The sequence below is a fragment of the Quercus lobata genome, chromosome 2 (assembly GCF_001633185.2).
Source record: "Quercus lobata isolate SW786 chromosome 2, ValleyOak3.0 Primary Assembly, whole genome shotgun sequence".
Lineage (NCBI taxonomy): Eukaryota > Viridiplantae > Streptophyta > Magnoliopsida > Fagales > Fagaceae > Quercus > Quercus lobata.
The window spans coordinates 83,236,151-83,263,786 of NC_044905.1; the positions used below are offsets into that span (position 1 = coordinate 83,236,151).

The window sequence follows — 27,636 nt, forward strand, 5'->3', positions numbered from 1 at the left end:
GGACCCACTTAATTTTGTTTTGTTTTGTTTTGTGTTTTGTGGCTTTTTTTTTTTTTTTTTTTTTTTTTTTTTTTTTTTTTTTTTTTTTTTTAAAGAAGTCAGATTTAGTGGATGTGGATGGAAGTTAAAGTACTCAGTGAGACTCTTCTTTCTTTTATTTCTTTAGATTTCTCTAGAATGGTCCGAATGGACCACTTAATTTTGTTTTGTTTTTTTTTTTTTTTTTTTGTTAAGAAGTCAGATTTAATGGATGTGGATGGAAGTTAAAGTACTCAGTGAGATCTAGTCCTACACGTTTTGATCCTGTGATCCTAGTGCTACACGTTTTTTTTTTTTTTTTTTAAGAAATCAGATTTAGTGGGTTGGAGCCATGGTGATGGAGGGATAGTGGGCGGGTCTAAGGGTTTTAGTCTTAGTGGGCTGGTCTTACTTCTTAGTCGATCGAAATCCAATCATCCAATTTAGTTGAGTCCTATACATTTTGCTAAAAAAAAAAAAAAGGTTTACTGCTACATAAAAAAAAGAGTATTGATAACAAAATTATAAATTTAGAATAATTTACTTTGTATTAATATTAATTTTAATTAGATATAATAAAAGGTCTTGTTTAAAACTTTCGCCTAGGGCCCCCAAATTTATTGAGCCGGCCCTGACTCTAACATAAGTATATATAGACGACTAAACCCTAAACTATTAGTACAAATAGGAGTGAGTTTGGGCCTATTATATTGGACTAATATGTCTAATATATCTCTAACACTTGAATTGCAAATCAATATAATAGTTTTCCTACGCCCCCTCAAGCAAAAAATTTCTAGCCACACCTTGTCCACTAAAATCTTCTTATTGAAGAAGATCTGATGTTGGCCCATGCCAAAGACTGCAACAACCACACAACGCTCCATCCTCTATGGTTGGATCAATCTTGCCATGCGTCAAACTAAAAACTTAAGCAAAAGTAATATTGGCGTGGGATCATAGGATCTGCGATACTAACATCCTTAGTCATGATTCTGCTAGCTTCTTCAGTGATCCTAATCATCTATATATATATATAAAACCGAAGCTTTTGAAGCTCCCACAAATTTCCACATCAGCACAATATTAAAAAAAAAAAATCAGAAACCAAAAAAAAAAAAAAACTTTTCTAAATCCCAAAAAATACTTAAACGCAAAATCAGAGTAGCCCTCATAAACATATTTTTCCAAAACAGCAAATATATTTAAAAAAAAATTCTACCCCAAACAAAACAAAACCCAATTCTCTTCTAAAACTAAAACCCGTCCTGCTCTCTGCCTCTCTCTTCTCAGAAACCCAAAAAATGAAACTCTCTCCTTCCCCCATCCTGCTCTCTCTTCTCAGAAACCCAAAAAACGAAACTCTCTCCTTCCCCCAAAATCAAAATCCAAAACTCAGATGAGAAACAAGTAAGCGATCAAAGGTAGAGCTGATCAGATACAAAGAGTCTCGCACCCACCTTCAAGCGCCTCCCCTTCTATTGCTGCAGGTACCTGTTCTCTCTTTCAAATTCATTCATTGTTATTTGAATCTCTCTCTAATTTTCAAAATTCTTTTATTTTGTGCTTTGCAGTCCTACATTGACACTTTTTTTTTTTTTCCTGGTAATTCTCCAACTTCTTTTCATTCTAAATTTAATCCGTTTAGTTTAAAGTTAGGGTTTTCAAAATTTCAGTTATAGTGCGTGGTAGGTGTTTGATGCTGGGTCTCAGTTAATAAATCCTTATTGTTTGTTAAAAAAAAAAAAAAAAATCTACCAGCGAGTGTGAGAGAGAGACAAAGACAAGGCTTTTGATGTCGCAAGAGTTGTGATCTTTATAATATTTGACTGTAGCATCAGTAATTGGCACTAAGTTGCCAAGTTACCATCCTTCCTAGAATCTTCTCCATTTTGTTTCTCTCCAGCAAAAGATTCAATGTTTGATAAATATTGATATAAAGCTTCCAAAGTATTTTCATGATCAGACAAACTTAACCAAGTTGAGCATCTGTTTGGGTGTTGAGGAAAAAAACAACAGTGAAGCAAAAGTAAATGGAAGCACAATCAATTGTGAAGGTTCCTTTTAGATACCTTTGTGAATTGTGAATTTTGCTTTGTTAATTGGGGATATCTGTATACTTGGGTTTTATATATCTATTTATATATAGGTTTGGCACAAAGTTTTCACATTATTGGACCCGACCCAAAACTCACCAGCAATAAGTATGCATATGGTATGTCCTAATAATTTTACTTCTATTATGTAATATGTTGAGGAAGGATTCTGCAGATGCAGTTAATGCAGAAACTGATGTTGCTGTTGAAGAGCTATAAGCAGGGTGCTGTGCTACATGTAGTTCAATGCTAGGTAGATATGCTGCAAGTAGTTTAGTCTATTAAGTGAGCATGTGATGTGCACGTGGCTTTGAAGTTAGTTAGTTATCTTTCAGTTAGTTGGTTAAGTACTCTGTTGATGTATATAATCAGATGATAGTGACCAATAATATTCAGATAAGCATTTTGCATCATTCTATTTTCCTAATTCCAAATCCTAATATAATACATATGGAAAAAATAAACTTATGGATTAAGTTTTGGGTTTGTGTTAAATGAGTTACTATAACTTAACAATGTATTCTTTGGTTTGCATTTTATGTTAGCTTTTGTTCATGAACTTCATGATCTCTAACAATTTCTCTTTCCAATTTCTGGGGATTGAGGTGAAATCAATGGGATTTGGGAAGTGGGTCTGTTTAATTTCCTAGATTTCTGTTGAGATTTGTTGCTGAGGATTTTTGTCTTTTGGGTATTTATTTTGTTTTGATTTTGATTTGGAGAGAACTTGGAATGGTGAATTGGTTGACTTGGAATGGTGCATTGGTTGTTTGGCACTGCATGTGTTTGTGTCATTAATCTATTTGCTATGTATTGGACAGCTTCTTATAAGTTGTTTGAAGTGCACGAATTTCAGCTGTACCATTTCATGATGCATTATGATCATTTATGTTTCATTTGATTTTTTATCACATAGAGGAGAAACTTTTTACTATAATTAATCTCTAATTTGTTTTAATTGGAACTCTTACAATACAAATATGTAAGTAAGTACATATATGTAATTGCAGGTACAGAGCTATAGCCATGCTTAGCATGCCATCAACCTCATTGAAATTTATGTTGCATAAAGGATATAAGAAAGTTGTATTGTTTTCACCTTGCAATGGCAAAGACAAGATTTAGCAAAATAAGTACAGCCTCCAAAGTTTTATTCAGCAAAAATATAATGTATTTTGATTGGTTTTGATTGGTTTATCATGTCAGGTAATTCTCCCAATTCTTTTCAAATTTGTTTTCCCAAATTATATTTGTTTGTCTCTCTATTTGTTTGTAAACTCCACCATTGAATCTCTGTACACCCCTATTTTTTCCTCTCTTTTTTCCATATGGATTTTTCTTTTATTTCGTTTGGTTCCCTATTGCTTGATTATTTTTCATGTTTTTTTTTTGTTTGATGGGTTTCCTTTGGTTTTGGAGGATTGCAAGGAACACAACCTAGAAGGTTTTAATTCTTCTACTATTCTGTTTTGTTCCTTTTTCTACTATTAAATCAAAAAATCGGAACAAAGTTCTCCATTGTTCTATGGTTCATCATTTTAAGTTGTACTATGTTTTTTTTTTTTTTTAATTTAATTTTTTTAATGAAAAAGTTGTACTTTGTTGATAAAACAAAGTTTAGAAATTTAGTACTTTTATTGTTAATTGCTTCTTCGATGAGATGTAATTGTTCTCAACTCTATAGGATTCTCTTCTTCTTTTTTTTTTGGTTATGGTTTTTTTCCCTAGCCTGTGTTTATGTTAAACATGTTGATGAAAGGGTGATTATTTACATTTAAAGCTTTTTTTTTTTAATGAGAATCACAAAGACATCTAAAACTGAAAAAGAAAGTTTAAACTCCTAGAGTTTAATATATAGATTGCTTAAGTTGAATTTTATGCCCTAAGACTTTGGGTTACACATCAATTTTTTCATCTTTGTTGAAAATCTGAGTTGGATCATATTTTGTTCCTGAACCTATTACTGTTTTAGAATCCAAATTTTGGATTGGAATCATGCTTTTCTATATTACTTGCAATTAATTTTTAACTCAAATTTGTAGTTGGATTGTCATATCTTTTGCCTCACAGAATGTTAAATGTTGCAGGTGGTCTTTTACCCAAATTTGTTTGTGGACTTTTATTATTGCCCATAATCCATCCTATGATCCTTGCTTGACACTTTTGAGGTTAGAAGAAAAGGAGAGAGCCCCCCTTTTTAAATTTTTTTATTTATTCCGTAGCTATTTTCAACCAGACAAGACTTGGTTTTTGGGCATTAATTGCAAGGCCATGAAAGTTCTTAAATTAAAGGATTTACATTGGCAACTGCTTATTCTTAACTTAAATTTGTTAAGATTCTCATCCCTTTTTTAGTCAATTTGTATTCTCCTTATATTTTCCCCCATTTTGCTCTTGGTTTAACATTCTGTACTATTATGGGTTAAAAAAAAAATTATAATATGCTTTGAGCCAAATTATAAAAATTATCCCGTGCATCGCACGGGTTAGCGACTAGTTTGATATAAGTGAGATTCTTTGGATCGCGATTTCGACTTTAAAAACTTCTTATCTATATATAGGTTATTGTTTTAAAATTCAAAACTTATTTATATAAGTTAATTTACAATAAAAAATTATTAAGAGCCTTGTAATTCATTTGATATATATATATATATATATTAAATAAAGAATGAAAAATAAAATATTTTTATTGATATAATATGTGAGTTCAAACTTTTTAGTTTAATTTGAATTTAAAATGATTAGGTGTAAGATGTTTTTTATTTATTTATATTCTATTTTTTTCTAAAACATGAATAAAGTCCATAATATAAGTAATTGCATGCGTATGAATTAAATCTTCAAAACCCTGCCATAAAACGTGTTTAAAATTTATATAAATTGATTTATAATAAGTTAGTAACATCTATTCTTTAAATTCAAATCCAAATGCAATTTTAAGTTTTAAAAAACTATGCTAGCTAAAGGATTCCTCCTTGATATAACTCAAAAAAAAGAAAAAAAAAGAAAAAAGAAAAAAAAAGAGTCTAAGTGGATCTTTTTCTCCTTTATTGTGAGATTTATTTGAGTTCCGCTCACTCACAGTTCATTTTCTAGCAGTTTTAGACTTTTATATGGATGATACGGAGACTCATCGCCAACTGTCCAGTGTCCACAATCATCAGTTTTAATTTTAAGATATTGCAATGTCAAGATGCAGCCTTTGTTACATATATAACAAGGCCATGATTTGGGTTAGTGTCGTAACTCCTAAGACTTTTAAGTGATGAGAACGAGCCGGGCTATGTCTTTAGACTTTTTATCTCTAAGTCGGTTTCAAACCCAGGTCTATCAACAAATTATTTTTCATACTTTTTTTTTAATTTTATATGATGACATACTATACTGCAAAGTAAAAAAGTAGTGTAAAACAATTTGAAAGTAACGTTGCTCCTATCATACAGAAAATGTAATAGTACTCTTTCAAATCATCATATAGTTGCAAATTTAGAAAATAACAATAAAAATAAAAATGTGTCAAGCTCCAATCCAGACTCTAGCACCTGACCTCGAATAACTTTATACCAATTAAATGTATTAAAAAAAATGGTATGGTTAAACAATCCACTTGAAATGAATTCACTTTAGCCTTGTAATCTAAAACTTTAATATTCCTTTAAAAAAATATTCCTCCTAAAGATTCTAACTCATTAATGATAATGATAGTTTTTATTTTTTATTTTTATGATATGATAGTTCCTCGACTAAGTTCTATAGAGATTGAATACTCTCCAGTAAATGCTTTTACGTGGGGAAGGAAACGATAATAATCGACCGCTCGGGCACGTCTACGTACTCTTTGCTGCTAATCATGCACACACGAACTCAACTTCCACGTGTTCTTAAGAATCATATACCAATTTGATATATGATTCATATATTACGTGCATGTACATATATCGTATGCGTTGCATGGTAATTTTCTAATATGGTAATTTTCTAATATGTACACATAAGAAGTACATCTTTTTGCTCCGATTTAATACGTACCATACCTAACAACCTTATCTACAACAGCAATCCCTTTCATATGGTGCACATTGAACAATTATAATTGTGACAGCTAAATCCAAAAAAAAAAAAAAAAAATCAAATTATAACTTTGTCCGCCTTTTCGAAATAGTAGATACTGGATAGTGAGGGAGGGGGAGATTGGGTTCAAAACTTCAAATCACAAATATACGGCATCATAAAAGGTGTCATTATCATTAAATATTGCTTGAACCTTACTTTACCTACTCTTAAATGATAAAATGAATTGAAATATTATCTAATTATTCAAATAAAAAATATAATTTTGATGATATATAAAAGAATATAGAGTTAGTCAAATTATTATTTTATATTAAAAATTAGGATTCCATGCAATGCATAACCATTAATATTACTACATATTTTACTATATAAACCTTACAAAATGGCATATCATCAATCATATAAAAATAAATTTAACATTCATTTATTATGTAATTTTTGTTTCATGCATCAATTAATTTTTTTTTTTATCATCAACTATGTAATAATATTTATCAAATCTAACTAAATATTCGTTTAAGAATTACTTATAGAAATGGGTTCAAGTTATACCAGGTATAACTTGACAAGAATTACACAATTTGTAAATCGTAGATTTGTAATTAATCTAATGGTTAAAAATATAGCATTAAATGCTAATTGACTTACACCTTATTCACTTAATTAATAGCAATTTTGTTTATCTCTCCTTACACAGGCAACTGTGATTGAGCTTTTTGGGTAAATGTATTTGTGGATAACATGGCATTGTAAACTGTTGTTGACATTGTTGCTCTTCTATCTTGTAATATTTCGTAAGGATATGGGTCCAACAACTTGGTTGTTTTGTAAAACTAAAAGTAACAGTATGACCATTGCTGGGAATTAATATTGATCTTAATGGATTTTGTGATTTCCATAGTGAATCAAGTAGTTTCCATCAACTTATAAAGATTTTACCATTGATCCCAAGTTCTTTTACTGTTTTGTGCTCATGTGGCCTTTCAAATGATAATTATAATTTCTTAGTATTTTGTTGTGTATGAAATGTTATGGCAATGCCAGGGGTGATCTAAGAGTGCCAGATTGTATTGGTATATATATTTGAATGTTATTTTTTGGTTGTTGATTTTCCTTTTGTATCATAAGAGGTTATTTCTAACTGGACTGAAGAAATTTGGAATGGGTGATTGAAGGAGGCTTATCAACAGATTACCATGCCGCCACATTTGCCTAGTCAAGTGAGCTCAATGGGGTTCCAAAGCTTTGGCTTTCCAATGTAAAGATGCACAGGAGCTATATCCTCTGTATATAGAGCATTTTAATCATTAATTAGGAATCCAACTTGTAAAGTTCTGCCTTTGATTTTGTTAGGTGTTTGATGGTTAGGAGTATTGTGAAGTGAATTTGTTCATGGTAGGTAGTGATCTGAAGTTGCATGGTGAAGTAAAAAAAATTTACTTGTTCGAGAAAATAGTGTGATCATATACGGAACTTTTAGGAATGGATCAAAAACAAATAGGAATTCTTTTCAATTCAGGGTTTGGAATGGAATGCCTTCTTCTGCATTATCAAAATTCTTATTAGTTTTGTAATTTTCTGCTAGATGCTATTTGATACTTGTTTGATCTTTAGTTTGATTGAAAATGACATTTATGGTTATGCCATTTTGCTTCCAACTTTCAACTAATATCCCCTTGAGATTACTGGTTATAAAAACTAAGAAGCATCAATCTAGAAGATAACGACAACTCGATTGGTAGCCGTAAAGAAGCTTTGAAATCAAAAGAACTTGCCTTCAAAAATCTACCTAACGAAGCTAAGCAAAAAGCACAAAATGGCACAAACTTGTATCAACTAATTTAAACCAATTATTGTTAATCCAATAACATATTATTATAAGAGTCAAGAGTCAGTCCCATACATATACCTAGCACTAGCAAAATACAAGAGTCAAGATTGTCCAAAAATATTATACAATGCATCAGCTTCATGAGGAGTCCCTAGTACATAATAAAATAATATGGCTACACACCAAAAATGAAGTGGCCATCATAACAGTTTTGTTTACACCATTGTCATAGTTAGAGGTAGTGCAAGCGCGGTGCATAATAGATACCATCCAATGAACATAACCTTTACCATTTATTTTTTTGTCTCAACAATGGGTTGGACCTTGTCATGCATGACTCTCAATTCCTCTTGCAATACACACAGTTCTTCTTGTAGTTGCTGGAAATCCTTCGCATATGACAATGGCGTCTTCAAGGGAATACACCATTAAAAAACCCCACATTCATCCTTTGGGCAACATTGGAAAAGCCTATATTGCTTCTCATTTCGCTTATCCAAAATCCTCACGCTTGCTCTCAAGTCACAGAAACAGTTGGAATTTTGGAACTGAAGGCCATTGTCAATATTAGTATGCATTGCGTCCGACATCTGCAAGAAGAAGCCATGAATATCTCAACAATCATATTAAAGGCATCTTCTACATAGAAGGCAAGAATGTTTACAATCATATATAGTGGGCACCAATAAACACATAGATATTAAAGGCACAATCACATAAGATATTTTCTTCTAGGTAGAGATCTTTTTATATGTGAATCACTAAAGTAGTATATAAGATATCATTACAATATGAATATAACACAAGTAAAACATTTCAAATAAAATATCTGTGCATTCTTAGTTTAGACATAAAGATTTAAAAAAAAAATTAAATGTCATACCCCTACATAATATTTGCTCCAACCTCCTCTTTTTTTCAAATCTGAAAAAATCATGGTCTATACAACTATACTTTAATGCAGTGCTACAACAATAAAATTCAATCTAGATAACTTTTAATATTTCCCAGTGCAAAGTGGAAAAGAGTGAGCATGAGCACAGCTCACTAGCTAATGAGGTAAATCTGCATCATACACACATATAGTTGAAAAAAAGATGTCAGCTCAATTTTATAAATTAGAAAAGCAATTCAATATAGTTACACGTCGATGTGTTATCGAAGAGGAAATCGAAGAACTCAACGAAAAACCTCTTTACCGCCTTCCAAGCGGTAATCGATCCACTAGACAATTAGTTGGGATACATGGGTTAGTAAGAGACCCTCCAAGCCTAATCTACCTGCTGTACCTAAGCCCTCCAAGCTCCTACTCCAACCGGGTTTCTCGGAACCGTGTCTTGTCTAGCTCTCCGGATCTTGCAATATGCCCGATTGCATCCGCCAAAGCCTGGTTTCTTCCAATACTTCCCAGCAGCACCAAATCCTTACTTGACACTCTGAAAAGGTGTGATAAGTGTTTGGGCTATTAACCTCTTAATGGTATAGAAATGGAGAGGTAAGAGTTGAGGAAAATCCACAAGCAATTTTGTAGAGATATGTGGCTATAACAATCTCTAACTCTCAAGGTTTGTGCATAGGGTTTTCTCTCAGAAGCACTCCTCAACATCTGTGGGTAATATAGGTATAAATAGTGTAGGCACAAAAAGTGTGTATCAGAAATAACAATCTGGCAAAATAGAATGTCTCGTAGGTGTCTTGCGGGAAGGCCTTACCTGCGAGACACTCGTGAAAACTAACTCTCTCCATCCTGTCCTGACTCTTCGCATTCTAGTCATGTGCAGGGCACATGCATTACTTTGCGGGATTCTAAGTCGCGAGCTACCCGTGAAAACACTTCAGTCTTCAATGCCTTGAGTCTTCACACACACACACACTCTCTCTCTCTGATCTCACACACAACCCTTACAAATAAATCCCACATGAAATACAGGGTATAAAAGATTAAACATAATTACAATCAAATTTGGTATGAAATAAAAGCCAACAAAACACATAGTTGTAAATTACAACTTTACAATCTCCCCTTTTGGCTATTCCATGACAAAACCCCTAAAACAGACTCTAGATTTAAACGTGAGTTTGGGAATAGTGGCAAAACTCACTCACACCTAATCTAGAAACTATGAAGCACTTGCACGTATATACTTGTAACCTGAAACACTTGCACACAAACAAAATTTTCATTAAGCTTATGACAAGTTGAATACATGGTATGTACATGAGCAAGTAAAGTGTGATCAAGTTTGTAAACACTATAAAATATGTAAGCATATCTTGATCAAACAAGGTTAGTCATTAAATGCTCATCCGGACATGCAATGCAATGAAAACCAATCACAATGATCAATTGCATGTCCGCACAACCAATGCAAAATACATGAAGTATATGCATTTAGGATACAAGATCCTACTAGGGGATAAGTATGAGGTACTTAAAATATAATATCAACATCTAAAAGTACTTAAAAAATGCTACAAAGCATTTAGATAAACACAAATGCTGAATATAAAACTGAAATTAAGAACAATGTACTAAAGCTTTAAACAAAAGCAGTAAAAACAACCATCCAAGAGTTATAAACACTAAAACAATTTAAAACAAAACATAAATAATGCTAAACCACCTGTAATGAACCAATGTATCTAAGATCTAAGCTATGCTCTCCCTAAGTTGTGCAAGCTCCCCCTCAAAATTTTCTCCCCCTTTTAGACTGAAATGGCCAAAGAGGCTAGAACTAATCGGACTCTGAATCTGATCCTTGGTTTATGGATAAATCATCGATCTATGAGGATAAAGCCGTGATCTGACCCTGGATATAAGCAAACTGGTCTGCGGTGTGTTGCACATGGGAGTCAAGCATGGTAAACATCTGGTCCACCCTAGCTAGGAGGCGATCAAGTCTGTCTGGTCCTCATGCTGGTGTTGAAGATGACGGCTGAGCTGAAGTCTCTGGAGCAGTGGTGAATCTATTAATCTCCTCCTCTGTGTCTCCACCCTCTTCCTCAACACAATCCCTTGGTATTAAAGACACATATGTTCTGGAGCCTTTGATGTGGGCTATGCTCCAAGTCATTGTATGTGCACCAATGGGATAGTCTCTTTGGACTACAGTGAGACCACTCGGAAGTTTGAACCTTGACTTTGCAATAAGGCCCATTATGAGTGAGGGGAATGGCATGACTGTTTTGGAGTTCTACTTCTTAATGATCTTCATCAAAAGGTGGAAGATGTGTCCACATATATCAATCTCCTTGTGAGTAAAGAGATTGTACAAAAAGATTGTCCTTGGAGCGGACAATGTCGTCAGATTGGTGACCGGATATAAGTTGTGGATCATCACATGAGCAAGAGTCCTCATCTTCAGAGTAAATGGAATTGTGTTCATGGAGGTCTTCTTAAGTGTACCACCAAGAGTCAACACCATCTCCTCAATAGAGTCCAAGCGATCCTTATATTGGACTGTGATTGGCTGTGAGGGAGGACGAATCTCCAAAAATTCTTGTATGCTTTCCCTTGTAATCACAAACTCTTTGTGTCTCACCCAGCAATCTATATGATCCCCTTCCACACTAGCACTTGAGAAATATTCCTTTATGATCTTCGAGTATACAACTCCAACTGGATTCAGGAGCTTTGTCCACGTCCTTTCCCTGAACACTGCAAGTATGCAAGTGTCCTCAAGGGTATCCAACTTGACAACCATTTCCATGATAATTGTGGCTCTTTTGTAGCAGTCATTGTATTTCAAATCTGCCTCAATAGACTTAAAATTATCAGAATCCGTGCAAGCACGCTTTGTGGTTGGTCTCTTAGGAGCTGAATGTTTGGTAGGAGATATCTACACATAAAAACAAAAAATAAAGAAACAGGTGCAAAAACACAAAAACAGAACAAAACATCATTAGCTTCATGTTAGTCAAAAAGAAAAATAAAAACAACTTAAAACAGAGCATAACAAACTCAAAATAACATGCTATAAGTGTTAAAACATGTAAACAAAAGCCTAATGTAGGAAATAAGTGACTGTGCATGTGTTGTGCAGCAAGTGATGCATGGGGTGCGCCTAGTGGGTGCCTAGGTGGTGCATGCCAAGGCATTGTGAGGCACAAAATGGGAAAGTGTGTAAAACACACACTCATTGATCAAAATATGTGAAACATGTTCAATCAAAAGTAAACCCAAGCAATGGAACTCATTTGAGTCCAATACACCACAAGAACATTCTATCAAACACATAGCATGCAACAGTGAACTACACCAATAAACAATGCATGAACATAAGTGAAAATGCCTTAATACATGTTTAGAATGCCACACAGGGCCAACATAGATACACACAGATCAAATGGGACTCAGCCTAATCAAAGATTTGAAAATTATTTCACAAAATCATGAACCCCAACCCATTTTCAAAGAATCCCCAATTTTTAGAACCTAACTTAATTTCTGCATAATCTAAGGTCAAAATGAAGAAAATGTTTTAGAAAACATACCTTGAAGTTGAAACTGATGGGGTTTGAGTGAAAAGTGGTTTTGAGTTGAGAGGGGTTCGAGGGAGGCAAGGCAAGGGAAATAGAGAGTTTTTGAAAACCTGTCACAATTGCCTTATAAAACTAAAAACACGTGTTTTTCGTAGGTTAGGCAGTCGTGAGATTAGTCACGAAAAGCACCACTGAAGCACAAAAGCTTTCGCGAGAAGCTTTCAGTCGTGAAACAATCGTGAGACAGTAACGAGACTCTTAATATGAAATTGAAAAAATTTATTTCCCTTAAGCTAGTTTCGCGTGAAGCTCTAAGTCGCGAGCTTCTCGCGAAACTACCTCTAAATCAAACTTTGAAGAGAAACACAAAATGCATTTTGAACAAAAACTAAAAACTCGAAAGTGTAAATCACTTTCAAAAACATATAAAACACTCAAAAATCTTTTTGGGTTTGATCGACAAATAATTGAGCATACATATCACATTTGAACATGTACAATCACACAAATGAGATAAGCATTATTTGAACAAAGTCTAGTGTGTTGTGGATGAGTATCAAATGTGGAATAGTCCTTAGACCAGAGTAAAGCTTTAATGATCAATTCAATAAAGTCATACATAACTGGTACTAAGTCAAGTGGTCTATCTCAATTATAGAAATGAACATATATGACCTCTCACAAGAGAATGATTACAAAACTTAGAAGCTTTTCATTTGGCTTCTGCATAAATCATAACATTTGATCCTTTTTGGATAATACATCTCTTTTTGAGATCGGTGCTTAAAATTTTTGATATTCAACATTGAGAGTTAGCCTTTGGCTTTTTGATCACCATACATTTCAATACAAAAGTCACTTTCCCTTTTTCCTTGTCAAATACTAGTGTGTGCAACAGGCTTTTGCAGCTCATAATCTCTTTTTCATTTTGAAATTTACATTTGGTGAGCTCTATTGCAAAAACATAAAAGTAAAGGTAGGAAGATATATAGGCACAAGTCTATGTAAGTATCAAGACCATCAAGACTGTTGACCAATCATTCATGACAAGCATGAAGATCAATTTATAACAATCACACATAGTTTTCAAGATTTCTCCCACAAAGATATATGTCCATACATAACAAGCTAAGCTCGTAAATGCACTACGCCATTAGTACGAAGGTATTAGGCCAAACTTATATGTGATACACAAGTGATTAAATTTTTTAAAGATTTTCAATTTTTATGGATTTTTGAATTTTTGAACACACTCAAAAACAAAAAAAAAGTAAGATCAACAAAAACAAGTATAAAACAAAACTTGTAAAAGAAACATACGATAAACTGGAAGCAATGCATGACATGATGCATGAACCTATGACCCTAAACATTGGAAGTATTAATGCATTGATATAGAAAGTGATCAAGCATGAGTACCTTTCTGCACCCACACTTTACGAGTGTTTTGGGTGAAAGCCTTAGATGGAGGGGTACGATCGACATAACTTTCAAACCTCGAAGTGAAGCTAGCAAGGCATAAGGATATGTTTTTTAGCATTTCCATCACATCGCCAATGAGATGTCCTTCACTATCTCCCTTAGCTTGTGCTCCCCTTGGTCTTCTCCTTGAAGTTTCTTAACCACGCATCGAATCAGCCTTTTTGAGTGCATGAAGCTTGAAACAATTTGGCCTTGTGTGTCCTTGTGCACCACCATGATGACACAAATGCTTTACTTGAGGCCCCCTTTGATTTTTGGGTAATGACTTTCCTTTTTCCTTTGGCTTTGCACCAACAGTTCTCTTAACTACAGCAGGGTTCTCAGTCTCAGGCTTCACTTCTTTAAGTTTCTTATCATTCTTGGTTGATACGAAACCGTATTTCCTTCTTGGGTTCGCTACTAGAGCTTCCTTCTCCGGTATAGCCCAAACCGGTCCTATCATGTGAAGACCTTTGAGAGGACAACACATTGTCAAGTTTCTTGGTGGAAATGCGCTCAACCTTGACATTAGCTTGGATAATTTCAAGTTCAAGGAACTTGATTTTAGAGTATGCTTCCACCAACTTTCCCTTGAGTCCTTTTGCTTCACACTTTGCTTCCTTGAGTTGCACAAGTATACCCTTATGCTCTTCTTCAACCTTTTTCATCTTTTTCACAGCAAGGTTCGTAACTTTGGCATATTTACCACAATCTTCCAATAGAGAATCATATGCTTCTTGAAGATTGTTCTCGCCTTCATTTTGGTACACGTCTTCATCTTTCGATTCTTCAACTTCCTCATCCTCGGAAATATCACCCAGTTCATCAACCAATTTGTTCAAATCATTCTTTGAGTCAACGAAGGCAATTGTCATGAAGGCTCGGTAGTTTCCCTCACTGTCACACTCTTTTTCTGTGTCTAAATTTGAACTATCAAAATCACTAAAAGTAGTGGCAAATGCTTTCCCCTTCGCTCTCAAGTAGTTAGGACACTCCTTGAGATGCCCATGGTCGCTGTATTCGTAACATACAATTCCTTAAGGGGATTGGAATTCCTTTCCATCTTTCTTCTTAAACTCCTTCCTATTACCTTTGGAGGAAGCAAACTTTCCTTTGCTAAATGGCTTCCCACTGCTTTTCATCTTCAAAAATTTTTGGAAATTCTTTGCAAGGAATGCCACCTCCTTCTCCACATTATCTTCTTCAAAGGAATCATCCATTCTCTCGGTGATGATTTTGAGAGCAAGAGATTTGCTTGACTTATGAGAAGGCAGTCCCAACTCATATTTTTGGAGAGATCTAATGAGCTCTTGGATTTTAATCTCATCCAAATCTTTACTCTCTTCTATGGTTGTGACTTTTGCTCTGAAACTCTCTGGTAGAGACCTTAAAATTTTTCTCACCACCTTAACATCCTCAATCTTCTCACCGAGATTGAGCTTAGCAATTACAATTTCGTTGAGCTTCCCATAGAATGAGTCGAAAGCCTCATCATCACCCATCTTAAGTTCTTCAAATCTGGTAGTAAGCATTTGGAGTTTTGTGTCCTTGACTTTCTTGGTACCCTCATAAATAGTCTTAAGGATCTTCTAAGCTTTCTTGGCTATCTCCACATGCGATATCCTGTGAAACTTATCAGGGGACACACCACAGAATATAGCATTAATAGCCTTACTATTCGCATTAGCTAAAGCAAGAGCTGCCTTGTCCCATTCGGACTTGGCAATTGTGGGCTTGACATACCCATTTACAACAAAATCCCATACGGATTCATCTATAGCACACAAGAAAGCCCTCATCTAGACCTTCCAAAAGTCATTATTGCTCCCATCAAAAAATGGTGGAGCATTGAGAGATTGTGACCAGTCCATCACAAAGGGTCAAGGATCACACTCAAGTATTTAAAACAAAATAAGTGTACCTGCTCTGATACTAATTGAATGCTCTAAAATGTGTGAAAACACAAGAGCTATTTATACCCCCAAATTAAAACTATGGCTCGATAGATTTTACTTTAACTTATACTAAGTGCAAAAAAGAGTAAATGAGAGCATATAAACAAACAAGTTACTCTAACCCATATTCATAATAACACAACAGTAAAATGAAAGGTAAAAGAGTAGGGAAGAAAGATGCAAACGCAAGATAACACGCTGATGTGTTATCGAAGAGGAAACCAAAGAACTCGGCGAAAAACCTCTCCACCACCCTCTAAGTGGTAATCGATCCACTAGACAATCAGTTGGGATACATGGGTTAGCAAAAGACCCTCCAAGCCTAATCTACCCACTGTACCTAAGCCTTCCAAGCTCTTACTCCAACAAGACTTCTCGGAACTGTGTCTTGTCTAGCTCTCCGAATCCCGCAATACTCTCGATTGCATCTGCCAAAGCTTGACTTCTTCCAATGCTTCCCAACAGCACCAAATCCTCACTTGACACTCTTAAAGGATGTGGTAAGTTTTTAATCTATCAACCTCTCAAAGGTATGAAAATGGAGAGGTAGGAGTTAAGGAAAATCCATAAGCAATTGTGTAGAGATATATGGGTATAACAATCTCTAATTCTCAAGGTTTGTGGCTAGGGTTTTCTCTTAGAAGCACTTCTCAACATCTGTGGGTAATGTAGGTATAAATAGTATAGGTACAAAAAGTGTGTATCAGAAATGACAGTCTGACAAAACAGAATGTTACGCGGGTGTCTCGCAGGAAGGCCTTACCTGCGAGATACTCGCGAAAACCAGCTGTCTCCATTCTTTCCTGACTCTTCGCATTCCAGTCATGTGCAAGGCACATGCATTACTTCGCGGGATGCTAAGTCATGAGCTACCCGCGAAAACACTTCAGTCTTCAATGCCTTGAGTTTTCACACACTCCCTCTCCCTCTCTCTCACACACAACTCTTACAAACAAATCCCACATGAAATGCAGGATATAAAAAATTGAACATAATTACAATCAAATTTGGCACGGAATAAAAACTAACAAAACACATAGTTGTAAATTACAACTTTACAAAGCACATTATCTATCATGCTAAATACAGATTTAGAGACTACAGTTGATACAGGGATTGTAAAAACATGACAAGCAACCAAGGAAAGCACAAGAAATCTATAGAAATTGATAAGGGTAATTTTGTAATTAACCTATGACGAAACAAAAGGCTGTTAGGTTCTAAAGTCTTAGGATTTTATATATTTAGAACTCTAATTTGTATTGTTGGCAAACCATGATCAAAACAATGTGTTTAGAAGTGTTTTAGACTAACTCAAAGTTGTGCTTTTATGTAAAGTTGGAATCAAGTTAAAGCAGGAAAGTATTGTGCCTTTCGGCCTGGCTCGATCGATCAAAACTCGATCAGAATGATTTTCTGCAGATTTTTCCAACTCAACTCTAGGTGTTTTAAAACGTTTTTAGGGTTTCTTATTTGTCCTAAGTATAAAAGGCAAACCCTAGCCATGTTTTAATGTTGCTCATAATTGCGGTTTGTGTAAATCTCTTGTGAGATCTAGAGGAGCTTTCCTTTACACAAACTTAGGGTTTTCAAGAAGAAGATTTATCTACACCGTGATGATCAATTCAATTGCTGTCATTGAAGCTTAAAGAAAACACAAGCGGGTGTGCTTGTATCTGGTGGTGAATCCAAGAAAGAAGGAGTCCGTGGATTCGGAGCTTGCACGTGGTCGTGTCAGTAAGTTCTATTGGTTGGTAGCAATAAGAAGTCGAGCGTGGGGGCTTGTAAGTCTTATTGTATGAACTTCGATTCTTTCAAGATAGTAGATTCAAGTTTACTTTGAGGATAGTTAGGTCAAATCCTCCCCAGGTTTTTACTGGTTTGGTTTCCTAGGTGATCATATATTGTGTTATTTATTTTCCGCTACTTTGCATGATTTGATCTTTGTTATTGTATAACCCAGACTTGTTTAATTGGACTAAGTAACAACTTGGCTAATTATCTAGGTTAAATCAATTGTTTTAAGGGGTCTAAAAACTATCAAAGGCGACGGACATAACAAGGTTGTCAACTTCACTCATGAGAGACAACTTTATTGTAAAGTCTATAGCTCCACCCCATACTTGATGGCTGCATCTTGGGCACAGTAAGATGAAGATAGTAAGCTGAAGAGAGTAAGCTGGAGACAGTAAGCTGAAGACAGTAAGCTGGAGACAGTAAGCTAAAGACAGTAAGCTGAAGAGAATAAGCTGAAGGGGATATATGAATCTCTGACGACCCTGACGAGGGAGTAGGCGAAGCTGATGACCTCGACGAGGGAGTAGGCGAAGCTGACAACCCTGACGAGGTAGTAGGCGAAGCTAACGATCCTGATGTGGCCTTACTTGGTCTCCATGCATGCGTGTATAAGGAAATATTTTGTGCCCCACGCTTACCTCTAATCAAGAAGACTCCTATAAGGAAAGGATTCCGAAAGATACACAGATTAAAGAGGTTCTCTCTTATAAGGAAAGAACTTCTGGATCAAGGCATGGATTTCGGCTCTACACTAATATAAAAACCCCAAAACCCTCACAAACGAACGTACGCATAATTTACCCGTTCTAGCACTCTAGAGTTGTAAGAAGTTCTAACTTGACCTTCGGAGGGTATTTGGCTGGCACCATACCGGTGCTCTCTGTAAGGTCTTCTCTTTTTGTATTGTGCAGGTGTTGTTGCTGTTGCGAGCACATGAAGGTCGTGTAACTCACTGTTGATTTTTCGGCATCATCAGAAATCAACCTTCAATCAATACAATATATATATATATATATATATCAAATTGCCCATGAAGTTTTACAATACCCTTAGCTAAGTACCTTTCCACCTCAGTCTTTTCCAAAGAATCCTCCTCAATTTCTCTCACAAATTGAGCCATCCTCAAAGATGGTCTTACACCCATAGGTCCACTACTACTACTACTTCTACTTAACCCTTTTGATAACTTAGTAGACATATCTTATTTTGTGCTCCCCTTCCCTTCTCATTTTTATCATATGCGTCATACATTCGAACCAAAGCACAATTCACTTGTCTTCTCATCCACCTCCAAAATATTATAGATTCCCTTACAACATATCATTTGTATTGAGGGTAAAAAACAATTGCAACATGCAACAATAAATTCATATTGTTAAGATTCTCCCTTTTTTTTTATTTTTATTTTTTATTTTATGCCATCTGCCATTTTCTTGAATGACACTTTTCTATTTAAACACTTATCTTCAATTGTATGTCAAATCAGTTTCTTAATTTGAGATGGTGAAAAAAAAAAAAAAGAAAAGAGAGAGAGAGTGGGAGGGAGAAAGCAGAAGTAAAAAAATAAAAAAAGAAGCAAACATATTAATAATAAATTTTTGTTAAAAATAAGAGGGTGATTGGGTGGGCCTATCTTTTGGCCCAAAAAGAAAAATGGGTTGATACCCCCCACTGACCCAATCCTTCTGCGTCAACTTATTGATTGACGGAAATTGAAGAGGCATTAAAAAAAAAAAAAAAAAAAAAGTGTCTATACGTTATATTCTGCCAAGTAAATGAAGTATCAATTCAATTAGCCAGATTCAAAGTTCTTTCCTGACATGATACCTTGAAATTTAACTTAGCTTACGGTTTACTTAATAAATTACACATCGACGGGTTCAACTAGCTGTGAGGATCTTTCAAGTCAATAAATCGGCATTTACAAGAAAACACGTTGTTATAATAAATAGAATTGTTTAATTATAAATGATTAACCGTCTAAATGTTATTTAAGTTGTCCTATAGTAAATAGCCAACAGTCCTTTGGCCTAATGACAACTTCACTTCTATGGTGGCCGGATATGATGCCGGGTTCTTCACTAAACCAATTAATAAAAATAAATTATTATGACTGATTAGTCATCACGTATATCGTATCACATGGTCCTTCAACTAAAAAGTTCTTAGTCCAATTTCCTTGGTTTGGAAGGATGGATTGATTGACCAATGTGAATTAGAAGTAGGTTTCGTTTGTGAAAGTAGAACATTGAGTCATTGAACATTGACCATAATTCATTCAAAGTAAAGAAATGTAAGCAACTTCATTTTATTGTAAGAGTAATTTCATTGTATCATTCCATGAAGAGACAGAAAGAGTCCAGCTTAATTTTGTTCTATAAATTACGAGAGGTTTACAATATGAGAAGCGTGGAAGATAGGAAGTAAAGGAAGAATTAAGGAAAGAGAAGTTAAGGGATTCCTGTCGCAGGAGAGATGGCCCAAGCTGAATATATTCAATGCAAAGGCTCAGCTAGAGCCATCCTTCTGTGACAGGAATCCCTTCAACTTCTTCGAAGTACGAGTACCACAAAGCACCGAAATGATGATAATTCAAGTGAAATGAGGTTACAGTGGAGCTCTTGTCACAGGAGGGATAGTACTTAGTGCTTGAAATACAGTAATAGTTACTGTCTCTCCTGTATAGGAGCTCTCACTTTAATCACTGTAAGGAAATACTTGTTGCTTACAAACTATTTTATACGGTTTTAATCATAGCTCAAAAAACAATAGAAATGCTACGCTAGTGTAGCATACGTGAATGTTTTGTTAATAAATGATATCTCTCTCTTATGCATGGTTCTAATATATTATGACCAGCAATGAAACAAAGTTGCATATAAGATCTCCAACAATCGCATGAAGTCACTTTTACCAAAATCCAATTATTGATTCATGCATACATGCAAGGCAATTAACTTTTGTCTGATCTTATGATCAATGAGTCTTTTGTTAATTGAATCTAACTAGAAGATTCTTTTGTTAATTGATCATTGGAGTTTCAAGTAGTGATGATGTTATTTAATTTTGATGTTTTTGTCCATATTATTTGTCAAATAACATTGTAATTGCGATATTGACTATCTTACCATAACTTTTCTCCCCATCCTCCTCACCCCTTCTTTCTTTCTTCTTTAATATATATATATTTTTTAAATATATGTTTTCTAAGTAATTTATATTTGTTTGGATTAACTTAAATGATACGAAACATTGGAAAAACTTAGGCATAGTTCATTATGTACTACTATATGTTAGGGTTTTCAATTATATTTAAACACATGGTTGCATTGAATAATGAAATATATACTTAGTTTTTTTTACAAGAATAATTATATGCAATGAAATTATGGATTTTATTTAATTGATAAACCTAATATACTCATTTTTAACAAATTAGGATAAAAAACCTAACTGAAACATACATTTGAAGCTAATTTATTCTACTATTGTCAATGTCATTTATACAAGTACCTACTTCTTCTTCTTTACCATGTGTAACATGGTTAGAATAGCTCTGCAATTAAAAGTGAGTGATATTAATGATGCTATAAATTTTACATGTGTCACCAAAATCACAAAAAAAAAAAAAAAATTCAAATAATGTATTTATTTAGTATATTGTTGAAATAGCACCAATTATATTTATTATCACTTCAATTTGTAGTAACTTTAATATTTTCTTTAAAACCTCTCTTTTTAAAAAAGAAAAAAAAAAGGACTTTTATTTGCTTTATGAACTTTTCTTTAACAACACCAACAACAACAACATATCGAGTAGCAAAAAACTAATTTAAGCGCAAATTTTATGCAAATGTATTTTGTCATTATCAATGTGATAAGTACATGCACCTTTATGAAGATTTGTATTATATGGTGGCGGTGCTATGTGGGCAAGTACAAAAAGCTCAAGTGAATTTGGGAACTTCATTAGCATTTAGATTCCTGCTAGTTGTTGTGCTCAAGTCTTTCCTATCCAGTGCAGTGCTTAAGTGAGAAGCTCTCTGCCGCAATGGAGTACACTTTTTTGTGAGGATAATCGGAAGGATAGCTTCATCCTAGGCAACAATGGGGTATATAGATTTGTTCATCCTGGTCACTACGACTATATTTGTTCAATCCTTGTTACTACGATCCTTTAATAGATCACTATTGTTCTAAGTTCTTCTTTCCTACATTTTTTTTTTTGGTTCTTTGTAAAGTTAAAGAGTTGCTTTTGTAATCTATAGTTAACAGTATAAAGTGACGACAATGCTTTGCCTCTCTCTCTCTCTCTCTCTCTAAAGTGTTGGCGAGCCTTCACATGCTACTCACAAATGGAAGAGACTCACAATGAAGATAGAATAGAGATGAAGAAAGGGAGGAAAGAGAGCACACACACGTATAGATTGGTTTCAAATTATACCTGATGTGACTTTAAGTAATATTACAACACTCAATATTTTTTAATTAGATGCAAATATTGACAAATCTACCACTAGATTACATTATCTTCATATATTTTTTATGCTTGTAAAATTTCAATGTAATCAAGGATTAATAGCCATGTCATCAATCAATTATTTAAATTCAAGTTTTTATAGTTTAAAATAATTCATAATAGATGAGTTTATGGATTGAATGATAAATAACATCTAATTGACATGAAAATTTGCATGAATGTTTTTTTTTTGTAAGAATTTTGCATGAATGTTAAGAATATATAGAATATGCAATTCAATGATATGATTTTCAAAATATGAATTCTATAACAAGTTATCAAATTGTGTAACATTACTTAAAGTTATGTAACTTGTTGAACCCAACCTTATATAATTTTATGTAACTCTAAGTAATGTTATACCACTCAATAACTTGTTATAAAAGTTATATTTTGAAAATCTCACTATTGAATTACATGTTCTATATATTCTTAATATTCATGCCAATTTTCATGTCAATTGCATGTCATTTACCATTCGATTCATAAACTCATCTTTTATATATTATTTTAAATTACAAAAACTTGAATCTAAACAATTAATTGATGACATGACTATTAATTTTTGATTACCTTGAAATTTTGCAAGCATGGAAAATATATGAAAATAATGTAATCTAACGGTAAACTTGTCAAAATTCACATCTAATTAAATAAAATATTGGATGGTGTAATATTGTTTAAAGTTACAATAGAAGTAAGTTGAACCTAACCCATATATATATATATATATATATATATACAAATAGGTTTGGAATGGAGGAAAGCACGAGTAAATATAATTATATTTGAGTGCGATGTAAGTAGAATGAGAGACTAGAATGAGAGAAGCAAGTGTATTAAGAGTTTGAGACGGTTTCTTCAAGGGAAAATGGCTTAGGATGTATGGTAGTTAGGATTCCAGGATTGTAAGGTTTAAGGGAGTCTCTTCCTCTAATGCAAGACAATTAAGTTTAAGAAACAAAATTTAAAAATTTCACCAGATGAATTGGAAGTGTGATTACAGTTGACTATAAATCATTTTCTTCAAGTTCCCACCTTATCCCTCGAATTAGCTTGTGTACCAATTATTACCCCTACTTTAAAGAGCGTTGTCCACAAGGCAAGTATGTCACGAGTCCTGTGGCATACCTACAAAGCGTGTAATTTTGATTATATAATAATATTTAATAATATGACAAAATAACTCGATTAAGAATATACATATATATATATATATATGAGTTGGGTTCAAGTTACACTTGGTTTAACTTTAAGAAATGTTACATCACTTAATACTTTTTAATTGGATGCGAATTTAGACAAACCTAACGTTAGATTACATTATCTTTGTATGTTATCCATACTTGCAAAATTTTGAGGTGATCAAAGACTAATAATCATGTTATTAATCAATTGTTTAAATTCAAATTTTTGTAATTTAAAATAATGTATAAAAAATGAGTTTATAGATCAAAAGGTAAATAACATCCAATTGATATGAAAATTGGCATGAACGTTAAAAACATATAGATAATGGAATTTAACGATGAGATTTTCAAAATATGAATTATATAACAAGTTATTGGGTGGTGTAACATTACTTAGAGTTACACCAGGTGTAACTTGAATCTATCTTTCTCTCTCTCTCTCTCTCTCTCTCTCTCTATATATATATATATTATATAACATATGCATTAAAAAAAATGATCACAGTTAAAATAAGTGATGTTTTTGTTGTCATAATATATATAATCAAATAAAATAAAAGGAATGGAGAGAGGAGCCAAAAAGACCATTTAATTTTTTCTAATTAAAAAAAAAGTGGACCAGATTTGTATGCCTATTCTCTCAAGATATCAACTAAAAGGTTATACCTTTGAATTGTTAAGCTCAACAAGATCTGGAAAAATCTTATAAATTTTCATAGGCCTAAAATAAATTCACACGTTTATGAATTGGTACGTCTATGAATTGTTGGCGGATACATATTGCTACCACAATTATCTATATATATATATAAAACCGAAGCCTTGCTCTCTCCACAATTTTCCACATCAGCATTTTTTATTTATATTTTTTAATAAAAAAATAATTAATAAACTATTAATCATCTAATAGTGGGCCATAGCTTCAAGTTGATCAGGACATGATAATGATCTAATAGTGGGCCGTAGCTTCAATTTGATATATACCGTAGCTTCTTCAATTTGATATATATATACCGTAGCTTCAATTTGATATATATATTAGATATATTAAAAAACGTATCTTTCTTCCCCAAAAGCAACCTGATAAAATTCCTGAAACAAACCTAATTAAAAAACCTCTCCTTCTTCCCCAAAAGCAAACCCGTTAAAACTCCTCAAAAAAATATTTTGCTAGCAGACTAAAGAATCAACGAAGAAACAACAAATCAAACAAAAGAACGCTGACCCAAGCACAACCATGGGTGTTCCTCTCTCAAACGCAGAACCAAGCTCGACCATGGGTGCCAACGTTTTCAATCTTCGACCCGGCCGCCATATCAGATCATTCTCTCTAGGTATTTCTCAATTAATCTATGACTAATCTCTTTTCCTACTGTCTTCAATTAGGTTTTCTGTCAATTTAGGAATTTCAATTCCTAACCCTTTTTTCCTCTCTATTCTTTTTTTGTTGAAGTCAGGGAAACACTAATAGAAAATCAAATTCTACAGGTTTTGTAAGAAAATATTGTGGATATGAATGGGTTTTGCAGTGGAGATAGTATTGAAGAGCCTCCCAACCCTCAAAATCTGACAACAATCATATAGGTTTTGCCTTATCTTCAAGTTCTGCTTTATTTGCTATTTAGGTTTTTTTACCATATCCGATTTACCTTAGCTTAATCGTCTGTTTGATTGAATAATTATTTGGCTACCTAAAATGCCAGCCTTCTGCCTCTTCATTATAGAGAAATAGGGAATTAAAAATGTGTTGATGAAATTTTTATTTCTTGCTTTATAATTAATTCTTAACTTGGTTTGTATTCTAGAGTTGATTGTATTTTGTAGTTTATAATATTGAATTTGGTTGGAAATTTTTATTATTATTTGTGAATTTGAAATTTAAAGCAGTTGAGTATGAGGATATTTGTAAACCTGTAGTTTGGCTTTGTGTGTGGTTCTAATATATATCAAATTTCAGGAAGGGGTTACTTAGTATGTGGTTTGACCTATAAAACTTCAATGCTGCTATATCCTCCTCCTCTCAGGTTCTCACATTTTCTTATTTAGTATTTTAATTCCTTTTTCTATTTGGTTGGAGATTTGTACTTTTCTTTATTTTTTTGTTATTATTAGTAGCCTTGGTTGGAGTTTCTTAATTCCTATAAGATATTGTTTGAAATACAAAGTGTTTTGGCTGAATTATTATGTAAGCATCCAAATAAGAAGTTGTATAACTAACTGGAAACTCAGATTCAGTTTGTTATTTTCTATTTGATTATTGACCTGTAGATTTTTTGTTTGGGGTAGGGTTGGAGTAGACTATGTGTATCTGTGGGAGTCTTTTTTTATATCATTATTGGTTTATTAAGTTTAATCTAAACTGTATATGCAATACTGTGGCTCTATTTGGATTTTGAAGTTTATTTTATATCAGAAGTATTTGCCATATAAAATATTAGTAGTAAATAGTGTTAGGGTATGAAAATATCAGAACACAAGTACCGTTTTACATATAATATACCCGGCCGTCTCTGGTAATTTAGACTTTGCACATTCGTGATATCATTATAACTACGGTGTGTAGCTCTGGACAGGTGCTTCCAATAATTGGGTTATTGGATTTAATTTTGTGAGTTCTTATTTGGGTTCATGTATGGCTGCCAATGTCTGAATTCTTATTGTAATTTATGCACGATTGGGTGTTGGTTACCTGAGATTTTAAGTTTATTTTAGGTTTCTAATTGTGATGGAAATGCCCTATTTCAAACATATTGTCTTTCATTTCTATTTGCTGGGAAATCTAACTAAATATCTAGCACAAACTTTGTGATATTGATGGCTGACAGACCGTTATTATTCTACTGTTATAAGTATGAATATTTGATCTAAATTCAATGTGTTTCAAATCTTGCTGTAGTTGCATGAGCCCTTTGTTGCATGCCATAAATGACCTACAAAAATCTTAGAATAAAATGACAGGTAGCTAACCTAACTTCTATCTAGCACTTCAAGCCTTCAAGAGACAATGGATCCTTTGTAAATAAATTGAATCTATAAATATTGAAGCTGTAATGTCATGTGTTCTGTGCATTGTCCATACCCTCCTTGCTTAAGAAGTGTCCAACAATTACATGTGATATATACATCAGTGTATTCATTATTGTACCACAGATATAAGTTTATATATAGATAATTGTTTTTTTTTTAAATGAATCCTGTGCATTGTAGGAGAGTATAACTTATTGTCAACAAGTGGAACAAGAGTTTATATTGATTTGGATTCACATTTTTAATGTATTACAATCTCTACAATACTATGTCTAATATCTTTATGTAATATAATAGGTTGGTGGAAAATAACCAACCAATAGTACAAATGCCAAAGCAATTCAAACCACAAGTGACAATTCAAGAAGAGATGAACATCAACAGAAGAACCATAAGTGAAATAACAAAAGTTATGTGGGACTCTGGTAATGAGGTAAGAAAAAAGAAAACCTTGAACAATAACATTGTGTCCTTAACATTGCTTTATGTAATATAGACCTGCTTTTACAAAATTTAACTATAAAATTATGAATTGATTGATATCAAATTCAGTTTCTAGGAAACTATCTTTACCTGTTAGGGAAAGATTACAAACATTAAGATAGATAATTTTGGATGGTATTTTATCTGTTGTGAAGTATGTCGTAAAAAGGTGAAATCAAGAGATGAATTTTTATGGTGCGACAATTGCAACAAAAAGGCATCCTTCCCAATTCCAAGGGGTACACAAAATAAAATGTTTACTTTTAATATTAAAATACACAATAACTAATATGATATTAACATTATATATGTCATTTCTCTTATCAGGTATAGAATTCAAAAGCAATGTGCAACTCACACTAACATTTGTACTCAAGGAAAACCAAAGGACATATTCAGTGTCTACTACGAAGCAACAAAAGAAGAAAATACAAAAAAAACTCTTTAAAGTTGTCTTTCGATTTATTTTAAATATTGATTAAGTAGTTCTTTAAATTTGTGTTTCATACATTTTATGGATAATTGAGGATGTTAAAGATTTAATTCTTCATTTTATTTTAAACTTATGTTTGATTTCTATTTTTTATTATGTAAATTAGTGTTTCATATCAAGATTAATATTTCATGTCAAGGATAGGAAGCTATAAAACTGGAATCCTAATGTACAAGCAAAGAGGAAGATAAAAAGAATAGCTTACAT

At 33.3% G+C, this 27,636-nt stretch overlaps 1 long non-coding RNA gene across 1 annotated transcript; it reads left to right on the forward strand.

Annotated features, from left to right (window-relative positions):
• The first annotated feature begins 24,478 nt into the window (after positions 1 to 24,478).
• On the forward strand, positions 24,479 to 27,368 carry LOC115978374. Its single transcript, XR_004088697.1, has 4 exons — positions 24,479 to 24,760; positions 24,915 to 25,010; positions 26,751 to 26,886; positions 27,264 to 27,368. It is a non-coding gene; the product is annotated as an uncharacterized LOC115978374 (long non-coding RNA).
• Positions 27,369 to 27,636: the final 268 nt, after the last annotated feature.